Source organism: Hyperolius riggenbachi, chromosome 12, assembly GCF_040937935.1.
Source record: "Hyperolius riggenbachi isolate aHypRig1 chromosome 12, aHypRig1.pri, whole genome shotgun sequence".
NCBI lineage: Eukaryota > Metazoa > Chordata > Amphibia > Anura > Hyperoliidae > Hyperolius > Hyperolius riggenbachi.
In genome coordinates this window covers 161,555,979-161,577,728 of record NC_090657.1, presented here as the reverse complement: position 1 = coordinate 161,577,728, position 21,750 = coordinate 161,555,979, and the positions used below count along the sequence as shown (strand labels likewise).

Below are 21,750 nucleotides of genomic sequence, written 5' to 3'. Positions count from 1 at the left end.
AGCGTAGCGGCGATGGCGTGCCTCACAAAGACAGGACGGGATAGTCAGGAATTAGCAGGATCAAGATAGATGAACGCAATCCACAAACGGTAACAGGACAGGTATCAGAAGGATTCGTTATCTCCTCGCAGAGATGAACGCAACCCACAAACAGGACCAGGAACAGGATAACTAGCTCAGCACGGGTGATCAACGTGCTAGAACTGACTAGCTGAACACAGGATATAAACAGTTCGTGTACGTATATATCAGCGTCACTGATGTATCAACGTAACACGAATACAAGGAAAATAATAAACGTGCTGGTATGCATATATATGGGCAATGAACCAATATATCATGCAAAACCAGCAAAGTATCTTTAGAACAAGAAACACGATCGGGGGCTGAAGCGACAGCAAGACAGGCTTAAACTGAAGCTATGAAAACCCGAGGAGTCCTGCAGGAAGCAGATCTTTATACTGAGGTCATCCAATGGGAGCAGACATGCAGATTCCCACACAGGTGAATGATAATCAGTCACAAGCTGACAGCAGGGAAAAGAAGACAAAGCTATGCAGCTTGCATGGAAAGAGATCAGAACTGCCTGAGCTGCAGCACTACTACTTCCAGCAATACCTGCTGCAGCAGCGATCATGACAGCTTCCTTGCCATCCTTCAGGGCCACTACATTCTCCCGCAGTGGAGTCCACGATCCAGCTCAGTTGTACTCTACTGCACTTGTGCAGACCCTGTCGTCATGATCCCCCCTTTTCCAGATTGTGCTCCCGTGTCACAGGACTAGCAAACTGGCCATGCGCAGAACACTCCGAGCTACAGGGAACGCAATCACGGGCGTGCATAGTTGAGACTGCACATACGCAGTGGAGCAGGACTGGCCCAGTTCAGGAATTTAATGGTCCTCGCAAGAGAACAGAGTGGTCCAGGATCATGGCAATCAAGCAGACAGACCACAGGGAGCTGGAGGAAGCCACAGGTAAGTATAAAAACCTTATGTCAGGCACACTTTAAACACATTTTCACAATTGCTGCTAATGCTGCCCTACACAGCTGATGCCAACTATATTGCAACAGCAACCATGCGCCACTCAACAGTCTAATATTGTAGCTGCTATACAACAGAAGGCTGCTACAGGCACACTACAAATTGCAAAGCACTATCACAATCGCTAGCGCTTTGTGTAAGCACTTTGTTGGCGTTTTTGCAGCATTTTCTGGTGCAGAGAAACCGTAAACAAGAACTGAACTTCATCCCAATCAGTAGCTGATACCCTCTTTCCCATGAGAAATCTATTCATTTTACCAAACAGATCATCGGGGGCTCTGTATGGCTGATATTGTGGTAAAACCCCTCCCACAAGAAACTCTGAGGACCATGGTACTCCTGACAGTTTCCTGTCTGTGAACCTTGTTGCATTGTGGGAAATATATTGAAACTGAGAACCTTCAGATAGATTTCTGCAAATGTAGAAAGATCTTATCTATGTACAGTTACAATTACTGTGTTATTATTATTATTATTGATTTATATGGTGCCAGCATCCTCTGTGTTAGTGGTACAAACAAAGTGGAGAAACAAATACATGGCACACACAAGAGAAGTAAAAAAAGCAAGTCATGAGAATTCTGGTACCCACAGGCACACCAGGGCTATCTTGACAATAAGAGAGACCAGGAGCAATATCGCTGGTGGTTTGGATACAAAATTAGGTGTTATGAGATTAAACTCACAAAGGTAGGTTGCAACTACCATCAGAGCCTACAGGAAAAAAAAGGCCCACTTGGTTTTCTGGATCTTCTTGTACAGGAACCAGCTGGTCACACTCCTTTGAAGTTCTTTAAAACCTGTTTCAAAAAACAAACTACTACCTCTCAGCTGAGGCCGGTTTCATACTGCAAATTGGCGGTGTGGTGCGGCAACCGCGCTGCCAAAGACAGGCCTTCGAGGAATACCGTGTTACTATGCGGTATTCCCCATCTGGCACTGGGCCAAGCAGGAAGTGAAGCGCGCTTGTGGTCACTTCCTGCTTTTAGGTATGCGGATGTGCACATAAATGTATTGTGAAAATACGCTTTCATGCAAGCGTGCCGCAACGTCAGGTCTGTAATATTTAAAAGTCTCCGCAGACTTTCATTGGCAGGCAGTATGGTGCAGTAAAAATACCGCACCGCCCCAGTGTGAAAGGGCCCTCAGGTGTAAAGCTGACAAAACGCTGTTGAGTATATAAAATTCATAAAAACAGTTTCAAGAGGAGAGGTAGTGTAGGTCCTGCCTCTCCTGAGGAATAAGCTAGTAAGGTTTTTACTGCAATAAAGCCCATTGCCTTGTACATAAACTATTACAACCTTTACCCATAGCCCCTTCTAACACAGATTTTAAGTCATGATTTATATAATTTCAACTGATGTTTCTGCTACCTTGTGACACGTAAAGGACACCTGAACTGCGAGACATATGGAGAGTGCCATATTTATTTCCTTTTACAGGGAACCTGAAGTGAGAGATATATGCAGCCTGTCATAATTACTTCCCTTTAAACAATGCACATTGCCTGGCTTCCTGCTGATCTCTCTGGCTGCAGTAGCGTCTGAATTACACACCTATTATTAAAAATAAGTATTTATATAGCGCCAATACCTTCAGCAGCACTTTACAGAGTACATATTCATGTTTGTGTGTCACTAACTGTCCCATAGAGGAGCTCACAATTTAATCCCTACCATATTCAAATGTCCATTGTAGTCTAGGGCAAATATATATATTTTTTTTTTTTTATGGATAAGCCAACTATGGCAACTAATCTGTATGTTTGTGTCATGTAGGAGGAAACCAGAGTGCAGGGACGAAACCCACACAGACAAGGGGAGGACATCCAAACTCCGTGCACATGGTACCCTGGAAACACCTAAAACAAGCATGCAGCTAATCCAGTCACTCTTCAGTCAGAGCAGCTGATCTGTATGCTTGTTCAGAGGTTGTGGCTAAATGTAATAGAGGTAGAGGATCAGCAGAACAGCTAGGCAATGTGCATGTAATGCTGGGGGGTCATACTTTCTGACCACCCAGCACAACAAGGCTAAGAGCTGGATAATGGAAGAGGTTACACAGGCTGCCCAGAGCAACTGCAGCTCTGGGCTTCCAATATCACTACAAATAAAACACAATGGCAGCGCAGTGCGATGTTGCGCTGCCTTAGTTCGCACTGTGCTGCCTTAGCGATAGCAAGCATTCAGACAGGTACAAGACAGGACTATAGATTGGAGCGTAACTAGTAGCAACCGCAGCTCACAGTCTCTTCCACAGAAGCAGAGCAAGCAGGCTAACAACAGGGCCGGCGCTACCATTAAGGCAAAGGAGGCAGCTGCCCCAGGGCCCCAGAGCTTGTAGGGGCCCCCAGTGGCTACAAGAGGAAAAAATTTTTTTCAAATCGGCCTTATAGTTTTTGAGAAAATCGATTTTAAAGTTTCAAAGGAAAAAAAAATACACATTTAAAAATCTGCCAACTTTAATGGTTAATAGCAAATCCATCTTAAATGCTAGAAACCCTAAATTTGCAGGATATGTTAAGGAGAAAGTCGATTTTAAAGTTTCGAAGGAAAAAAGTATACTTTTAAAGGCGGTAAATGTCACTTTTAGTAGCAAACCTAACAGTAGTGTAATTTTACATGCATCAAACGAAAGCGCAATAAATTTCCTGACGGGGTTTCCAGGGGGTCTATACGCAGCCGCAGCGCTTTGCCAGGGATCGCTATACAGCCACAATATGGCTGTATGAAGATCCCTGGCATTTTTTTCTATTTTCCCTTTTTTTTTTTTATGTTTAGAGTGTGAGAATTTTTTTTTAAAAAAATTATGTGGGGTCCCCCTTCCTGAAACTTTTTAACCCCTTGTCCACCATGCAGGCTGGGATAGCCAGAATGTGGAGCTCCGACCGATTGGGACTTCACACCCTGTTATACCAGCTGCAAAAAAGGTCCCCTAATGCCGATTTTTGTTCTGGGGTATATGTTGAGGGGGCCCCCAGGTTTATTTTGCCCTGGGGCCCCATTGTTGCTTAAACCGGCCCTGGCTAACAACAGTCACCAGCAAGCATCCACCCAGGCAAGACTACAGGATAGAACGTAACTAATAGCAACTGCAGCCTATAGTTACATTCCCAGAAACTAGAGTAGCAGGAATACTACCAGTCACCAATGTGGTGATGGCAGAATCCAAGCTATCTGGATAATGGACTTCACTGACCCACCGCGGATGCAGCGAACGTCCATCAAGCATGAAACTAGACAATACACAATAATAAGAAAAATAACAAACGGCTCAAGTAACGGATAAATATATATTAGCAAGTCTGCATATATATTTATCAAGAACTAGCTAAAGCACAAGTAATAAGGTTGCATAGAAGTAGAACTACAATAACAGAACTATACAGAGTAACAAGATGCCCAGCAGATCAGCGTACTGACCACTATGACAGGCAGGGTATGAAATGGGAGGCAGACTTTTATGCTGGCATCAGCCAATGGATGCAGGTATGCAAATCTCCATGCAGTTGAATGGTAATCACTCAATCCTGAGCTGGCTTGACTACCATTTGCTAGCTGGCTGTGAATGCAAAGGACTCCCATAAGAAATACATGCAGAATTATGTAACAACATGCATGCAGGAAATCCAGGGCTATCTAGCCGCAGCTCAGCTGCAACAAGCAATTGGTGGAATGATGACAGCATCCTGATCTGTTCAGAACTGCAGAGCGATTGCAAATAACAATGAGACCCATTGCAAATGCACAACCGAATGCAAGCAGATAAGCCAGAACTGTCCGTTTGCAGCTCCACTGCAACGGACAGAATACGCTACAGGAGGGATCCTTACAGCGCATTGTTCAAAAGAAAATATGACAGCCTCAATATCCCTCTCAGTTCACATGTCCAGTTTCCTAGTGTATATAGTCATCTTCTGTGCTCTGCAACTGACTCACAACAAAACCTAAAACATTGCTTCATAATACCGACCGAAGACCCTAACAACATACACTAATGTAAGTTAGCACATTAACCAACACAAATAGAGTCTCTTTAACTTTAGCACTCTGTAAACTTAATCAATCACATTCACCTATCTCATGTCAAGTCTAGGGATGAAAAGTGCTCTATTTTCTGTGTTTTCTCAACGCTTGTAAGATTTTTTCTCACATATAATGTACGGCTCCCTCAGCCAGGGTTTTGTACTGCCTTTGGCACTCATAAATAACTATTCCGTGTCTGCTGCGGGTATATTAAACTCTATTTCCATGATTGCTAAGATTTAGCAGCGGACTGCGGGGACTGGAACTGTGGCGGGACCATGGTAATGTCCTCCTTCAAATCAGCCTCTGAGAACTACATGTCTTCCTCTGTGAAACTGCTTATTGCAGAAATATTATTCACAATTAGCCAAAGGTAACTGGACACACAAATGTCCAAATACAATTTTTATCTAAAATATTGTACAGCCATCATCTACTCTGTGGCGTTTCCCCATCTTAGCATGTCACTGACTGTCCTCAGAGGAGCTCACAATCTACTGTAATCCCTTTCATAGTCATAGTCTAATGTCCTACCATATTATTATTATTATGTATTTATATAGCACTGACATCTTCTGCAGCACATTACAGAGTACATAGACATGTCACTGACTGTCCTCAGAGGAGCTCACTTCCATAGCCAAAGGCCAATTTGTGGGAGGATTAAACTGACTTATCAGTATGTTTTGGGGATTGTGAGAGGGAATCAGGAGTACTTTGAGGAAAGCCAAGCAAACCTCATCATCATTGGCCACCACATCTTTTACAGAAGATTGTTGCTACGTCTGTGGGTATCCACATCTTCGCTTGTGGCTAAATAAGCTGATAGCAGAATGGCATTTGTTGCCACATTTGTTGCAGATAAAATGTGAGTTGGTTGGTGCAGCGGAAGTGATGCGAAGCCGCGACCTGGGTCGCGGCTTAGCTTCCGATTGCAGGAAGCTCACAGGAGGCGGACACGCATTGAATGACATACAGAAGGTAAATAGAAGGCTAGCGACAAGGAGACTGGTGCTTTATACAGGGGGGCACAGGACAGGAGAGCCGGGAGGGGGGGGGGGGGGGACACTAGAGGCGGTAATAGCGAGACCCAGAGGCATGTCATTGTGCACAGGACATGCCTCGGTGGTCTCTTAAGATTTCAAATACCTGCCTCGGGTTCTCTTTAAAAGCAGACCTACAAAAACAGGGCAATTCTATTTTTCAAGGAATATACTGTTCCTTTCCTCAGCAGCTGAATAAGACTGAAAAGAGAAAGACACTCTCTGTGAACCCTCTCAGAAACCCTTTTCGTGAAGACATTATGATGGTGTTGATAATGTTACAGCAGAAATGGAATTTTGACTACAGTGTAATTGTTTCCACTAGTTTCCGTTAGTCCAGCCTCTTTTTTTTTCAAAACACACAATTTTAAGTTTGCATCAGTTTCATTTTTCACAAATTCTTAGGTACAAAGAGTCAGTCTCATAGTTTGGATCAGGTGAAAGGAAGGAACTATTTTACTAGCAGCAAGAAGCTAGGACCAAGGTAGAAGCCAGCAGCCAGGTATTTTAAATATATTCATTGTTACAAGTACAGATGTGCAATGCATAACAAGTGGTAATTAGTGTAGATTTAGAATAATATGCATAACAAGAAATGGGAGGTTGACCTTTGAGGGTGAATGCAGGTGAATCTGCCTATCCCTGTACAAGTCACGCACAGCAAAGATCCAGGGCTGATTTTTCCAGGGCTGCATAAGGTCACTCTATTATGCAAATTGCCACATAATCCCACACAGATGACACAGTGTGTTTCTAGGTATCAGACAATAAGCGTAGATGCTTGTAACTACCCCCCCCCCCCCCCGCGGCACTTACATTCCTGTCACATGTCAGCTGCACTCCTGTTAATGCTAAATGTTATAATCTCTATTTGAGAAAAGGGGGTGCCCTGACTCTAATGTATGGAGGGACAATATTTTCTGTGTGCTACATGAAAAATGCACTCCGCTGCCAAGCTCTCTCCCCGTTAACATGTCTTCATTTGTGTGAGTGATTCAAAGTTCAACATGGCGCTCCGGTGACTGCGAGGGGAGGGGGAGGGGTGGAGACAGATGGAACGCAGGGGTTTAAAGATCCAGAAAAACTAGGCTACAATAATTACACAAATCGGTATTGCAAAACTTACAAAGCCCTGTGAGATTGGAATACATAGAAGAATTAAGAAAACAGACCCAAAATCGTTATTATTTAGTATTTACTTTATATTTAGCGCCGACATCTGCTTCAGCATAGTGTATAAATACAGTGCTGAAGCAGATGTTGGCGCTAAATATAAAGGAAATACTAAATAATAATAACCATTTTGGGTCTTGTCACTGACTGTCCTCAGAGGAGCTCACAATCTAGATTCTAATCCCTACAATAGTCACAGTCTAATGTTCTACCATATTATTATTATTACTGTATGTAGTTACCGTATTTTTCGGACTATAAGACGCTCCTGACCATAAGACGCACCTAAGTATAGAGGACAAAACCAGGGTGAAAAAATATATACTAAACCTGGTGCACCCATGGTTAAGGGGCATCTTGTGGATTATGCCCCCTTGTACCTCGTGTCTCCCTAAGTCCTCCTCTGACCCCTTGTGTCCTCCTGTGTCCCCCATGTGTCCGCCTCTGTCCCTCTATGTCCTACTCTACGCCCCTTTGTGTCCTCCATTTGTCCCCCGTGTCCTCCGCTGCATAGACACAGTACAGGGAGTCCCCGACATTGCGGCAGGTTGGAGGTTCGTATTGGCAGACGTTCACAAGTCAGGAGCTCCCTGCATTTGGACTATAAGATGCAGTGACTTTTTTCTCCACTTTTGGGGGAGGAAAGGTGAGTCTTATAGTCCAAAAAATACAGTATATAGCACTGACAGCTTCGGCAGCACATTACAGAGTACATAGTCATGCCACTGACTGTCCTCAGAGGAGCTCACAATCTAATCTTACCATAATCACAGTCTAATGTCCTACCATATTATTATTATGTAGTTATATAGCACTTATATCACATGCAGTACTTTACAGAGCACATAGTCATATCAGTGACCTCACTGGCTGTTCCTCCAATGGAGCTCACAATCTAATCCCTACAAAAGTCAGTCCTCCCATCATGCCCAACCAATTACCGCCACCTGCTATTCTGAATGGAGCAGTACCAAGACTCCATCATTGAGCTCGATTCGGTCAAGTTTAGCAGACTGTGTACCTATCCATAAGGAGTTCATTCTCAAAAATCAAAAATCACAAGTCATCTCTATTTATGTTTTTATTGATATTAAACTTTTTAAGCATTAACTACTAAAGATAGGGCAAGAAAAGTCCTATCGTAGCTATGTTAAAGAGGCCCTGTAGTGACAAATACCAGAATGCAGTAAATTATTCAGCATACTTACTTTTATCAGAAATCAGAATCATACATATTTTAATCACCAAGCACAACTGGGTCATGCCCGGAGTTGGGTTTGGCACATACAATTGCTCAGAGTAGGAATAGAAAGTGTAGATACCAGAATAAGCATAAACAGGGGTGCAAAACAATAATTACATAAACAGGAAAACAAATGTAAATAAAATAATTGAACAGGGTACAGTTCCCGCCACAGTGTTGCACTGGATAGGTCAAACAATGCAACAGAAGCGCAAGAAATTATAGTAATTACGGACGGTATCCTGGTTTCATCCTCAGAAACACCTCCTATCTACATTCACCTAAAGGATTACTAGGAACACCTGCTCAATTTCTCATTAATGCAATTATCTAATCAACCAATCACATGGCAGTTGATTCAATGCCTTTAGGGGTGTGGTCCTGGTCAAGACAATCTCCTGAACTCCAAACTGAATGTCAGAATGGGAAAGAAAGGTGATTTAAGCAATTTTGAGCGTGGCATGGTTGTTGGTGCCAGATGGGCCGGTCTGAGTATTTCACAATCTGCTCAGTTACTGAGATTTTCATGCACAACCATTTCTGGGGTTTACAAAGAATGGTGTGAGTAGGGGAAAAACATCCAGTATGCGGCAGTCCTGTGGGCGAAAATGCCTTGTTGAAGCTAGAGATCAGAGGAGAATCAGCTGACTGATTCAAGCTGATAGAAGAGCAACGTTGACTGAAATAACCACTCGTTACAACCGAGGTATGCAGCAAAGCATTTGTGAAGCCACAACACACACAACCTTGAGGCGGATGGGCTACAACAGCAGAAGACCACACCAGGTACCACTCATCTCCACTACAAATAGGAAAAAGAGGCTACAATTTGCACAAGCTCACCAAAATTGGACAGTTGAAGACTGTAAAAATGTTGCCTGGTCAGATGAGTTTCGATAGAGTCAGAATTTGGTGTAAACAGAATGAGAACATGGATCCATCATGCCTTGCTTACACTGTGCAGGCTGGTGGTGTAATGGTGTGGGGGATGTTTTATTGGCACACTTTAGGCCCCTTGGTGCCGATTGAGCATCGTTTAAATGCCACGGGCTACCTGAGCATTGTTTCTGACCATGTCCATCCCTTCATGACCACCATGTACCCATCCTCTGATGGCTACTTCCAGCAGGATAATGCACCATGTCACAAAGCTCAAATAATTTCAAATTGGTTTCTTGAACATGACAATGAGTTCACTGTACTAAAATGCCCCCCCACAGTCACCAGAGCTCAACCCAATAGAGCATCTTTGGGATGTGATGGAACGTGAGCTTCGTGACCTGGATGTGCATCCCACAAATCTCCATCAACTGCAAGATGCTATCCTATTAATGTGGGCCAACATTTCTAAAGAATGCTTCCAGCACCTTGTTGAATCAATGCCACATAGAATTAAGGCAGTTCTGAAGGTGAAAGGGGGTCAAACACCGTATTAGTATAGTGTTCCTAATAATAGTATAGTGGAGTGTATATATTGCCATATATTGGTATGTAACTACGCCCTCCCAGTGATGTCACAGCCTAGGCTGATTAGCTATGCAGAATCCCCCTCCCCCCTGTAAACACTCCACAGAGATCACCTGACAGGACTAAGAACAGAATGTTAATCAGGGAGAGGAAAGCTTTTACAATGGGCAAACACTGACTAAATCATTTATAAAGTAATATTGAAAAAAAAAAGCAATTTTATTCATTACATTATTCTCACTACAGTTCTCTCTAATCAGAAACAATTCACTATGAGTCATTTTGTCTTAAAACCCTGAAAAGTTTTTCTTTAAAGACAAGGTAAAGTTTATTCAGCCTCACAATGGTACAAACCAGTTCTGCATGTACAGCAGGTGATATGTAAAATGCATAACAAACTACTTGCAATAAAGATTAACGCTATCATAACCGATAAGCTATCGATACGTTACATAACACGGCAACCTGGGCTGAAAAGAGGGGTGAATTAGGAGATTAAATCCACTTTGACATACCCTATTCTATTTATGCCACTAATCCAAAGTCGTTTTTAGTGCTATTATTCTTACCCATTACCTCTGTTACTATTTACTGTAGCATTGTATAACAACGATAGTTTCTTTGTTATGCTGGTTAAACCAGAGCAGATTTCATATTTGCTTATCTTCACTTAGTCGTTTTTTTTCTACAACCTCACGTCTTGTATGTTACATAAGGTAGCCATACATGCAAAGATTGCCACCCAATAAGGGCAAACCGATTAATCTCTTTCTCATCTGAATCTGATCAGAGAGAGATCAAATCCTTCCAAGCACTGGACATAAATTAATCAAAGCCGCAGTGTTGCACTGTTCAGTGCACTGCAACGCTATGGGCTGTCGATCTACCGCTGCTTCTTTGCTAACCTTGAACAATTGAGATTTTCCACCCGGTCTAAATCAATCTTTGCCACAAATTGTTTGAAAATTACACTCAATATGGCATGTTGTGCTATAGACTGCTGAGAATCTATTGGGAAAAATGGATGAGTGTATGGCCTGCATTAGGGCCAGTTTCCCCTTAGCTGGAGTATGTCTTGCAGGATCGTATGGGGAACTTGCAGTGATACGAGTACGCACCTGAATTGCTGTGCCATGCAGGAAACTGCAGCAATGCCATCCAAAAGCACATCGCAAGCCATAGGATGAATAGTGTTTCCCCGCCCATCTCGCCTGCAGGGAAACGCTGCAGATTCTGGCCGAATTTGGCCCTGGTGGAAACGGCCCTTACTGCTTTTCAATACAAATGTTTAAAACTAAAGATAAGGTCAAAAGATCATTTAGGAGATACATTTTATGGATCAGCCTCTATGGCCTCAAGTCACTAAGGGCAGTTTGGTAAAATAATTTAGGTCAGTAAAATACAGCATTCGGATTTTACACTTTTTTTCCCCAAATTCATTAGGATCTCCTGCATGTGGTAGAAGGTTGGTAATTTATCCCAAAAACATGCTCTAACGGACCCAATGGAGAAGCAGGGCTGTGTGGCTCTCCCTATTGGCTTGTCTGCTATATCTATTAATGTTACTGCAAGGAGAAGTGTAAGGGCTCGTTTCCACTATAGCGGTGCAGAATTGCCTGGATTCCACCGCTGATGAAATCGCATGCGGATGCGATTCCCCATGTGTATTTTGCAGCGAATTCGCATAGGTGAGGGTATATGCGATTTTAACCATGTCACTGCCTGTGTGAATTTACATTCGTACCTATGCGAATTCGCGGCAAAAACCGCATGGGGAAACCGCATGCGATTTCCCTATAAAATACATTGCATGCGATTCGCATGCATTCCACTCGCAGGCGAATTCTGCGGCTCTTTTGTGCATTTTTTCACCACTGAAACAAACGCACCTCAACAGCGCTACAGTGGAAACAGGCCCATCCACTTGTATTACATGTGCAAATCCGCATGCGTTGGACGCATGCGGATTCGCGATAGTGGAAACGAGCCCTGAGTTATCGTCTGGTCAGAGCTGGAGATAGATACAGAACATTTCTGCTTGATTTGCCTCAATATGTGCTTTGAGTGGTAACCATTAAGATGGCCATACGCTGGTCGATTTGCCATCAGATTCGACCAACAGATAGATCCCTCTCTGATCGAATCTGATCAGAGAGGGATCATATGGCCACCTTACTGCAAACAGATTGCGAATCGATTTCAGCCTGAAACCGATCACAATTTGTGGAGCTGCCGCTGCTTCCCCCCCCCCCCCCCCCGCATACATTACCTGTTCCGGCCGGCGCGAGTCCCCTGGTCCCCGCTGTCTTCTTCTCCGCTCTGGGCTCCAGACCGTTCCTGCAGCTACTGAACTTCCTGTCCAGGGGAAGTTTAAACAGTAGAGGGCACTCTACTGTTTAAAGAGAACCCGAGGTGTGTTTAAAGAATGTTATCTGCATACAGAGGCTGGATCTGCCTATACAGCCCAACCTCTGTTGCTATCCCAAACCCCACTAAGGTCCCCCTGCACTCTGCAATCCCTCATAAATCACAGCCGTGCTGTGAGGCTGTGTTTACATCTGTAGTGTTAGTCTCAGCTGCTCCCCCGCCCTGTCCTGACCTGCACACACCACCTCTGCAGCCCTGTCCTGCACACACCACCTCTGCAGTCCTGATCTGCACACTCCACCTCTGCAGCCCTGTCCTGACCTGCACACACCTCCTCTGCAGCCCTGTCCTGCACACACCACCTCTGCAGTCCTGACCTGCACACACCACCTCTGCAGCCGGTCCGGAACCCAGCGCGGAAAGAAGACAGCGGTGACCAGGGGACTCGCGGCGGCCGGAACAGGTAATGTATACCCACAGATTGCGTCGGTCGTCGGGCATTCGAACGTCGCTATCGACGCACTCCCGACCCGCCAGCAATCAAGAAAAATCTTCTGCACGGACGGATCGACGGGAACGATCGATTTCGGAAGGAAATGGATCATTTTGTCAGCGGTGTGCGCGGCGATTTCACAGCCGGTTTGATCACTGTGATCGAATCGGCCGTATATCGGCGGGAAAATCGTTAGGTGTATGGGCCCCTTTAATAGACTGTTCTCTTTCCCAGCCTACACCTCCCTGACACTGCGGTTATCCTTGGCAGATTTTGGTGCTCCATATCAACTGTTATGTATAGAGCCCTTGAGGAGGCCAAACTTAGCTCATAAGCTACAATACTGGATGGTGGGTTGCTAGCTAGCAAAAGAAGGTTGGCCTACAGCAGGAAGTAGTATACTAAAGGTGGCCACTAACGGTCAAATCTCTAGAGAAAAATCGTTAGAGCGATCAGAAATTCTGATCGGATTAGTTGTAAATAATCTCCATTGGTGGACACAATCGATTATGAACGAGTGAAAAAAATGTCCGAATGAATTTTCGTCGAACCAAAATTTGGATTTTCTTGTTGGTTGTGATACATAGGAAGCAAAGATTCGTTCTTTGATGGTGTAGTGAACGATGTATTACAATATTTCACTTCCGATCAGAATTTCTGATCGCTCAAACGATTTTTCACTAGAAATTGGACCGTTAGTGGCCAGCTTAAGATTTCTGGAAAGGCCGCAAAGGGGCCTTGGGCGGCAGCAGGCCAACAGGCGCCTGGACATGAAAGAGGGGCTGCTACATATGAAAGAAGGTGAAAATGGGAAGCAACACATGAAAAAGAAAACTAATGCTATAAGGAGCTGTTCATAAAGGAAAGGGCTACAGTACATGGATAATACACATGGAAGAGAGGGTTGCACATGCAGCGCTGCTGCACTAGAAGGGGAAGCCACAACATACTTGGCCTAGGGGAACAAACATTAGAAATCCAGCCTTGAGTACACTCCAGCTCTCCTGGCTATTATTGAAATTAGTAGACGCTGGTCATGGGTAACCCACCCTTGGACCTCCCCACTGTCAGTTCTGGGGTGATCCTGGTCGATTTTCTGATCTGTTGGATACAATTCGGCCTGCAGAAGACAGACTTGTTTTTCCCAGAGTCGTCCCCCCCCCCTCCCCCCAGCCGGACGATAAATGATTAGCCTAATGTTATTGTAAGATGATAAAAGGAGGAGGGGGCTTGGAAACTTTCCTGAACTACAGATCACATAGTTTTTTCTGCGCTGACTGCTGGCGACAGGCAGGCTGGGGGCTGATGGAATGCTCATGGCTCACAGCTCAGGGTTCCGACACAGTTTTTGGTGAGCTCCTACAATACAAATCTATCAAGTCGGCCTGGACGGCTGACATATGACAGACCCTGGGAGTGGGAGGAAGGGGCAGATTCCCCAGTCAATGAGAAACAATCTCCCGAGCATCCCCCAGTCTGAGGAAGACTCTGAGATGAATGACTGCAAGGCCGGACCCTGTCCTATCTGCTCAAAAATTATTATATTATATGTGATATATCGCACAGAGCTCTACAGAGAACCGACGGAGCTTACTATCTGATGTCCCTGCCACAGCCAATTGCTGGTGAGACACTTTCTGCTGTCCACTTGGAGACATCTGTGACTTATCTGAAGTTGTCCGCAGAAATGAGATAGCTGTTGCCTGATTCTGTGGCAGTCAGTCTGTCTGTCTGTGGTCATGTCTCATCATGTGTCAGCAGACACCCACAGTCTCTGCATCCTCTACACCAGGGGTCTCAAACTCAATTTACCCGGGGGCCGCAGGAGGCAAAGTCAGGATGAGGCTGGGCCGCATAAGGGAGTTCACGTGTCCCCGCCGCAAAACGAGGGCTGCAGAGCCCCCAAATTGCCCCGGGGGCAATCCGCCGGCATTTCCTGGAAGGGGCAGAGCTTTCAGCTTCAGCTCTGCCCCTCCTGACGTCAATCGCGGCGGATCGCCGCCTCTGCCCGCCCACTCTAAACATAAAAAAAAAAATTGGGAAAATAGGAAAAAATGCCAGGAATCTTCATACAGCCATATTACGGCTGTATAGCGATACCTGGCCAAAGCGCTGCGGCTGCGTATGGACCCCCTGGAAACTCTGTCAGGAAATGTATTGCTCTTTCTTTTGATACATGTAAAATTACACTACCGTTAGGCTTGCTACTAAAAGTGACATTTACCGCATTTAAAAGTATACTATTTTCCTTCGAAACTTTAAAATCGATTTTCTCAAAAACTATAAGGTCTTTTTGAAAAATTGTTTTTTCCTCTTATTCCTAATGATCTCCTTAACATATCCTGCAAATTTAGGGTTTCTAGCATTTAAGGTGGATTTGCTATTAACCATTAAAGTCGGCGGGTTTTTAAATGTGTATTTTTTTCCTTTGCAACTTTAAAATCGATTTTCTCAAAAACTATAAGGCCGATTTGAAAAAATTTTTTTTCCTCTTGTAGCCACTGGGGGCCCCTACAAGCTCTGGGGCCTTGGGGCCACAAAATATTGTATCGCGGGCCGCAAATGGCCCGCGGGCCGCGAGTTTGAGACCCCTGCTCTACACAGATCTAGTGATTAGATCTTCATATGTTCTGCAGGGAGGGAACAGATCCCAAATCACTGAACACTGACAAGACATCTACAGTGTCACAAAATACATCTAGTACAGCCCACCATCCCCTTCCGTAACTACAGCAATAAGGCTAGATTTCCACACACACAATCTCCCACATGTGAACTCAGATCTGAAATAACATGGTGGCTAGTGGTTAGCACTCTCGCCTTGCAGCGCTGGGTCCCCGGTTCGTATCCCAGCCAGGTCAACATCTGCAAGGAGTTTGTACGTTCTCCCTGTGTCTGCGTGGGTTTCCTCTGGACACTCCGGTTTCCTCCCACATCCCAAAAAACATACAGATAAGTTAATTGCCCCCCCCCCCCCAAAGACTACACGATACATACTTAGACATGACTATGGTAGGGACTAGATTGTGAGCCCCTCTGAGGGACAGTTAGTGAAAAGACACCACCTCTGTGACCCTGCCCTGCACATATCACCTCTGTGCCCTGCCCTGCACACACCACCTCTACGACAGTGCCCTGCACACACCACCTCTACTGTTTTGCCCTGCACACACGCCTCTGCAGCCCTGCCCTGCACACACCACCTCTACTGCTCTGCCCTGCACACACCGCCTCTGCAGCCCTGTCCTGCACACACCACCTCTGCGATAGTGCCCTGCACACACCACCCCTGCGACCCTGCCCTGCACATACCACCTCTGTGCCCTGCCCTGCACACACCACCTCTGTGACAGTGCCCTGCACATACCACCTCTGTGCCCTGCCCTGCCCTGCACACACCACCTCTGTGACAGTGCCCTGCACATACCACCTCTGCGACCCTGCCCTGCACACACCACCTCTACTGCTCTGCTCTGCACACACCACCTCTGCGACAGTGCCCTGCACACACCACCTCTACGACAGTGCCCTGCACATACCACCTCTGCAACCCTGCCCTGCACACACCACCTCTACTGCTCTGCCCTGCACACACCGCCTCTACTGCTCTGCCCTGCACACACCACCTCTACTGCTCTGCCCTGCACACACCACCTCTGCAGCCCTGTCCTGCACACACCACCTCTGCAGCCCTGTCCTGCACACACCACCTCTGCAGCCCTGTCCTGCACACGCCACCTCTGCAGCCCTGTCCTGCACACGCCACCTCTGCAGACCTGTCGTGCACACACCACCTCTGCAGCCCTGTCCTGACCTGCACACACCACCTCTGCAGCCCTGTCCTGCACACACCACCTCTGCAGTCCTGATCTGCACACACCACCTCTGCAGCCCTGTCCTGACCTGCACACACCTCCTCTGCAGCCCTGTCCTGCACACACCACCTCTGCAGTCCTGACCTGCACACACCACCTCTGCAGCCCTGTCCTGCACACACCACCTCTGCTTCCAGAGAACAGAGTAATCAAGCAGCTCAGGGTGACCCAAACTACTAGGAATGTATAGGGGGATAAAAGGGGCCAAAAAGCCCTCCTACTAAAAAAGCAAAGCTTGGTGTATTTGCCTTCTTAAAACAGAAGGAAATCTGCAATAATTCAGCTATAAGTGAACATTTGTGGTTACCCACAACGCACTACTACTGAATATGCAAATTATCCCTTTTCGCCCTTGGTAAGCCAAGCAAGCATCCAGAACCGCTGGTGTATAGCAAGCCTATAGCTTTAAATTTTACACAGCCATATCAAACCCACATGTAGACAGCCTGTTTCGGACTTTTGGTCCTCATCAGTACATGGCAGGGATTGATAAGGCTGTATGAAATAGGGCTTGGACCAGTACAACAGAGTAACCAAGCAGCTCAGGGTGACCCAAACTACTAGGAATGTATAAGGGGGATACTTCCAGAGATAAACTGATCACACCAGTACCTGTGATTCTCAAAAAAAAACAAAATACAGACTGTGAACCTGCACAATTCCCCCTCATCTGTGACTAATCCCAAGCTGTAATTTGATCTCTCAGTTCTGTCAGCTGGCTGCCTCGGTAGAGCAGCTAGTTTGTAAACACAGGATGCTAACCCTATGTCTGCTTCCATGAAAGCAGGAAGTAGACACACTGTAGAGTTATTACAAAACGTATATCAGCTGTAACAAAGAAATGTGTTTTCTGTAAAGGTTATTATGCTGTTGCATGTCTTGTAGAGCAGAAAGGACGTTCGGAGTTCAGATCCGATTTAATTAGCACACAGTGAGCGGTAAGGACAGCCTGAATGTATATAAATCCTGATGACTGAAGCAGAGCTGTCTACAGTCTTGTGTAACCTCACTCCACACACTGATCACTTTGACACAGCTAATATCTGGGGTCAATTACTCCCCTGGAGTGATCATTCCCTGATAACCAAACTTGTAGCTGTTCACTTATCTCCACCTGTCAAAGGCTGCAAAGTTTCCAGCTACACAATGAGAGCCAGGCAGCGTGACTTGTGTACACAGCGCATGATCCAAAGGTCCCTGCTAGGCCTCAAACACCCCAGTAGCACATTCTGCACTGTGCCTGCAATAGGGCAGGGGTACAAAGGCATTTACAGCACACCCTTGCCCCTCCTGCTGAACAAGGGAAGGGCAAAAAAGCACACTGCTGATGTAATGGAGCCCCAGACAAGGTAGTAGATTTGGGGCCTCCTTGTGGTCTTTTTGGTAAGCTGAAGTGGAGAGAGGTCAGGGAAGGTGGCAGGTGGGCCCCTTGAGACTTACTATGCCCCAAGCACCTACCTAGATTTCCTGGTGGATGATCCTGTTCTGGGGTCAAGGCAAAGCAGCTCAATCAAAAGCCCTAAATCAGGACCAGAGAACGAGAATCACATTACAATCACCCCCAAAATCCTGCATGCATCTCGCAAACGCTGCAGTGAGAATGATCCCATAGGCATACATTAGCAGCAGCACTTTGCTGATGGCCGTCTCTCTCACATCCAGAGCCTTACCTCTCCATAGGTGGAGGGTGCTAAGAAGCTTGAGTGCAATTGTTATTGTAATATTTGTTTTGGTAGGTAATTACCAAGGTAATCAGCATATGCCGCTTGTTTGTCAGGTTATCTATGGGTGGACATGTACAGTATGTGTAGTGCCTTTTTGAATACCCCAAGTGGACATGTTGTGTAACTGCTGAGATTTGATAAACGCAAGTTTAAAAAATCCCACTGAGTACCTCCTTCTTATCCTTTTACTCTCCATAGGTGAATATCAAACTTCAAAAAAAAAAATGCTCCAGTATTGCTTTAGGTATATCCTCCTTAGGTAAGTATCTGTATTTTGTGTTTTTTTTTTTAATATCGCTTCAGACTCCCTTTAAAGAGACACTGAAGCGAGAATAAATCTCGCTTCAGTGCTTATATATAGCAGGGGCATGAGTGCCCCTGCTAAAACGCCGCTATCCCGTGGCTGAACAGGGGTCCCTTCACCCCCAACCCCCCCCCCCCCCCTGCAAAATCAACGACCAACTTGGTCGTAGATTTTGCTGCTCTTCAGGCAGGGCTAACGGCTGCAGCCCTGCCTCTCAGCGCCGTCTATCAGCGGCGCATTGCCACCTCTCCCCCGCCCCTCTCAGTGAAGGAAGACTGAGAGGGGCGGGGGAGAGGCGGAGATACGCGCTGACAGACGCGCGCGAGGCAGGGCTGCGGCCATTAGCCCTGCCTGAATGCGGAAGTGATCCCCCGCTGCACGGAGGGGATTTAAGAGGTAAGGGACCCCCGTTTAGCGGCGCGATAGCGGCGGTTTAGCAGGAGCACACGTGCCCCTGCTGAATATAAGCACTGAAGCGAGATTTATTCTTGCTTCAGTGTCTCTTTAAGTTGTGTGCAGCAGAAGTGTATATTCTCCTCACTGGAAAACATATATAAGAAAGTCAATCGATCCTCATAGCAACACATCAGAGCCTAGTGCAGTAACTAAGGGCCTTGGGGCCCCTGTGTGAGTTTTACATGGGGCCCCAAGCACTCTATTGATGTGGAGCTTGAACCTACCAAGGTCAGCTGCAGTGTCAGAGAGGTGCAATCAGAGTAAGGAAACTGTGATTATCACTATCCAATGCACATATAGAGGTGTTCATTACACAGACGACGCAAACACAAAACATTTATATTGCGCTTTTCTCCTGGTGGACTCAAAGTGCCGGAGCTGCAGTCACTAGGGCGGGATCTATAGGCAGTAGCAGTAGCCCAAGCACTACTTACTGAACAGGAGGAGCAGAGATTCGAAACCTGGTCTCCTGTGTCAGAGGCAGAGCCCTTAACCATTACACTATCCATGCCACTACCATGACCACCATAGCACCAATGCAAAGCTAATAAGATGCATGAAGGAAGGCCCATAGTGGGCCCCTCTGGTCCAGGGGCCCTGGTGCAGTCCCAACTTATCGCTATGCCACTGTCAGTGCCCCTTCCAACCTCCTGATAAGGCTCTGTCAGGGTCAGATTTACCATAAGGCACTGTAGGCACGTGCCTACAGGCGCCTGATGATGGAAAGGCAGCTCACTCCCCTCCCCGAGCGCCTCCCTCGCTCCTTCCCTATACAGATTCTGGAGCAGAGTGTAAATGAGAGGTTACTCACCCAGCGCTCAGCATTCCACTGATGAGATCTTCCTTCAGTTGGGGCACCTCTAGCTACATAACACTAAGGTAGGAGTGACAGCTGGGCCAGCCAGCACACTTGCAGTACGGTTCGGCAGGGGTTTGTAGGTTCATGGAGGGCGAAGTCTAAAGCCTGGTACACATCATGCAATTTGACGTCAGATAGATTGGTTGAATAGATAATTTCCGACAGGTCCGATCTGATTTCCGATTGCTTTTCTGATCGATTGGCATAGAAGTGATCAGAAAATCGGTCAGTAAAACGATCGGATCTGTCGGAAATTATCGACCCATCTATCTGATGGGAAAAACAAAAGTTTGCTTTCCTAAAACAGAAAGAATTTGTGATAATTCATGTTGGAGTGAGCTTGAGATGTCTCCCAGAGCAACACTGCTGAATATATGCAAATTAACCATTGTACCCTTAAAAGCTAAACACACCTCCAGAACCGCTGGAATGCAATGATGTGTCAGCTTGTTGATTTGTACAGAGCCATAATAACCCAACATGCATACAGACTGTTTCGGATTGTTTGATCCTCATCAGTGCATGGCATGGATTAATTTGGCTCTATGGAGTAGGGCTTGTGAATCCGAGAGGCACAGACTAACCAGCAAGCTCATGGTGACCCAGATGGGAAATATCTGATGGGAAATTGCATGGTGTGTTCCAGACATAAGGTGCCAGGACATCTGTGCCTACAGGCCATTGTGATGTAAATCCGGGCCTGGGCTCTGAAGAACCCCAAATCAGACACATTAGGCAGAGTGCATAACCTGAAGCACAGAAACACAAACACTGAGCTAACACCCCCCCCCCCCCTTTTACTTCCTACAATATCCGCCTACATGAGGAGGAACATTATTTGTGTGTTTGAAGCCAGATAGGGAGAAATTCCACAAACATTGCCAGAGATTAGCTGTCAGGCAGCCCTCTCCTCTCTCACCAGATCCAAATCCTGTGATGTGCAGCCACCACCACTTACATTACATCACAACATGAGTACACACTGGGCAGCGGGATGAGCTGGAACTCCCAGCATGCCCTGCAGAGCTCACAACTACCCAGATCCTCAACCGCCTGCTGGACATAGACACTGCTCACACTGCTGGATCCTAATCCTGAACATATTTTTCTTATGAACTCTTCATGGTATGGGGTGTGCTGGGGGCGTGATTAGGGGTGTGGCAGGGCACGGCTTTGCACAGTTCCCCAACCCTGTCCTCAAGGCCCAACAACAGTACATGTTTTGCAGAAAACCACAAAACATGCACAGCTGAGGTAACTAGTGTCTCAGCAGCGCTGATTAACTACCTCAGTGGATTTCCACAAAACATGCACTGTGCTGGGCCTTGAGGACAGGGTTGGAGAACACTGGCTTAAAGGGGAACTGAAGAGAGAGGTATATGGAGGCTGCCATGTTTATTTCCTTTTAAGCAATACCAGTTGCATGGCAGTCCTGCTGATCCTCTGCCTCTAATACTATTAGCCATAGCCCCTGAACAAGCATGCAGCAGATCAGGTGTTTCAGACTTCAAAGTCCGATCTGACAAGACTAGCTGCATGCTTGTTTCTGGTGTTATTCAGATACTACTGCAGAGAAATAGACCAGCAGGGCTGCCAGGGAACTGGTATTGATTAAAAGGAAATAAATATGGCAGCCTCCGTATACCTCTTACTTCAGTTCCCCTTTAAAGGACCAC

The 21,750-nt window shown here is 46.0% G+C and overlaps 1 protein-coding gene across 40 annotated transcripts in view; it reads right to left on the bottom strand.

Moving 5' to 3' along the window:
* The window catches only part of GATA5 (GATA binding protein 5), a 2,064,317-nt gene that overhangs the window by 187,029 nt on the left and 1,855,538 nt on the right, over window positions 1-21,750 (bottom strand). The gene's annotated exons all lie outside the window — the stretch shown is intronic.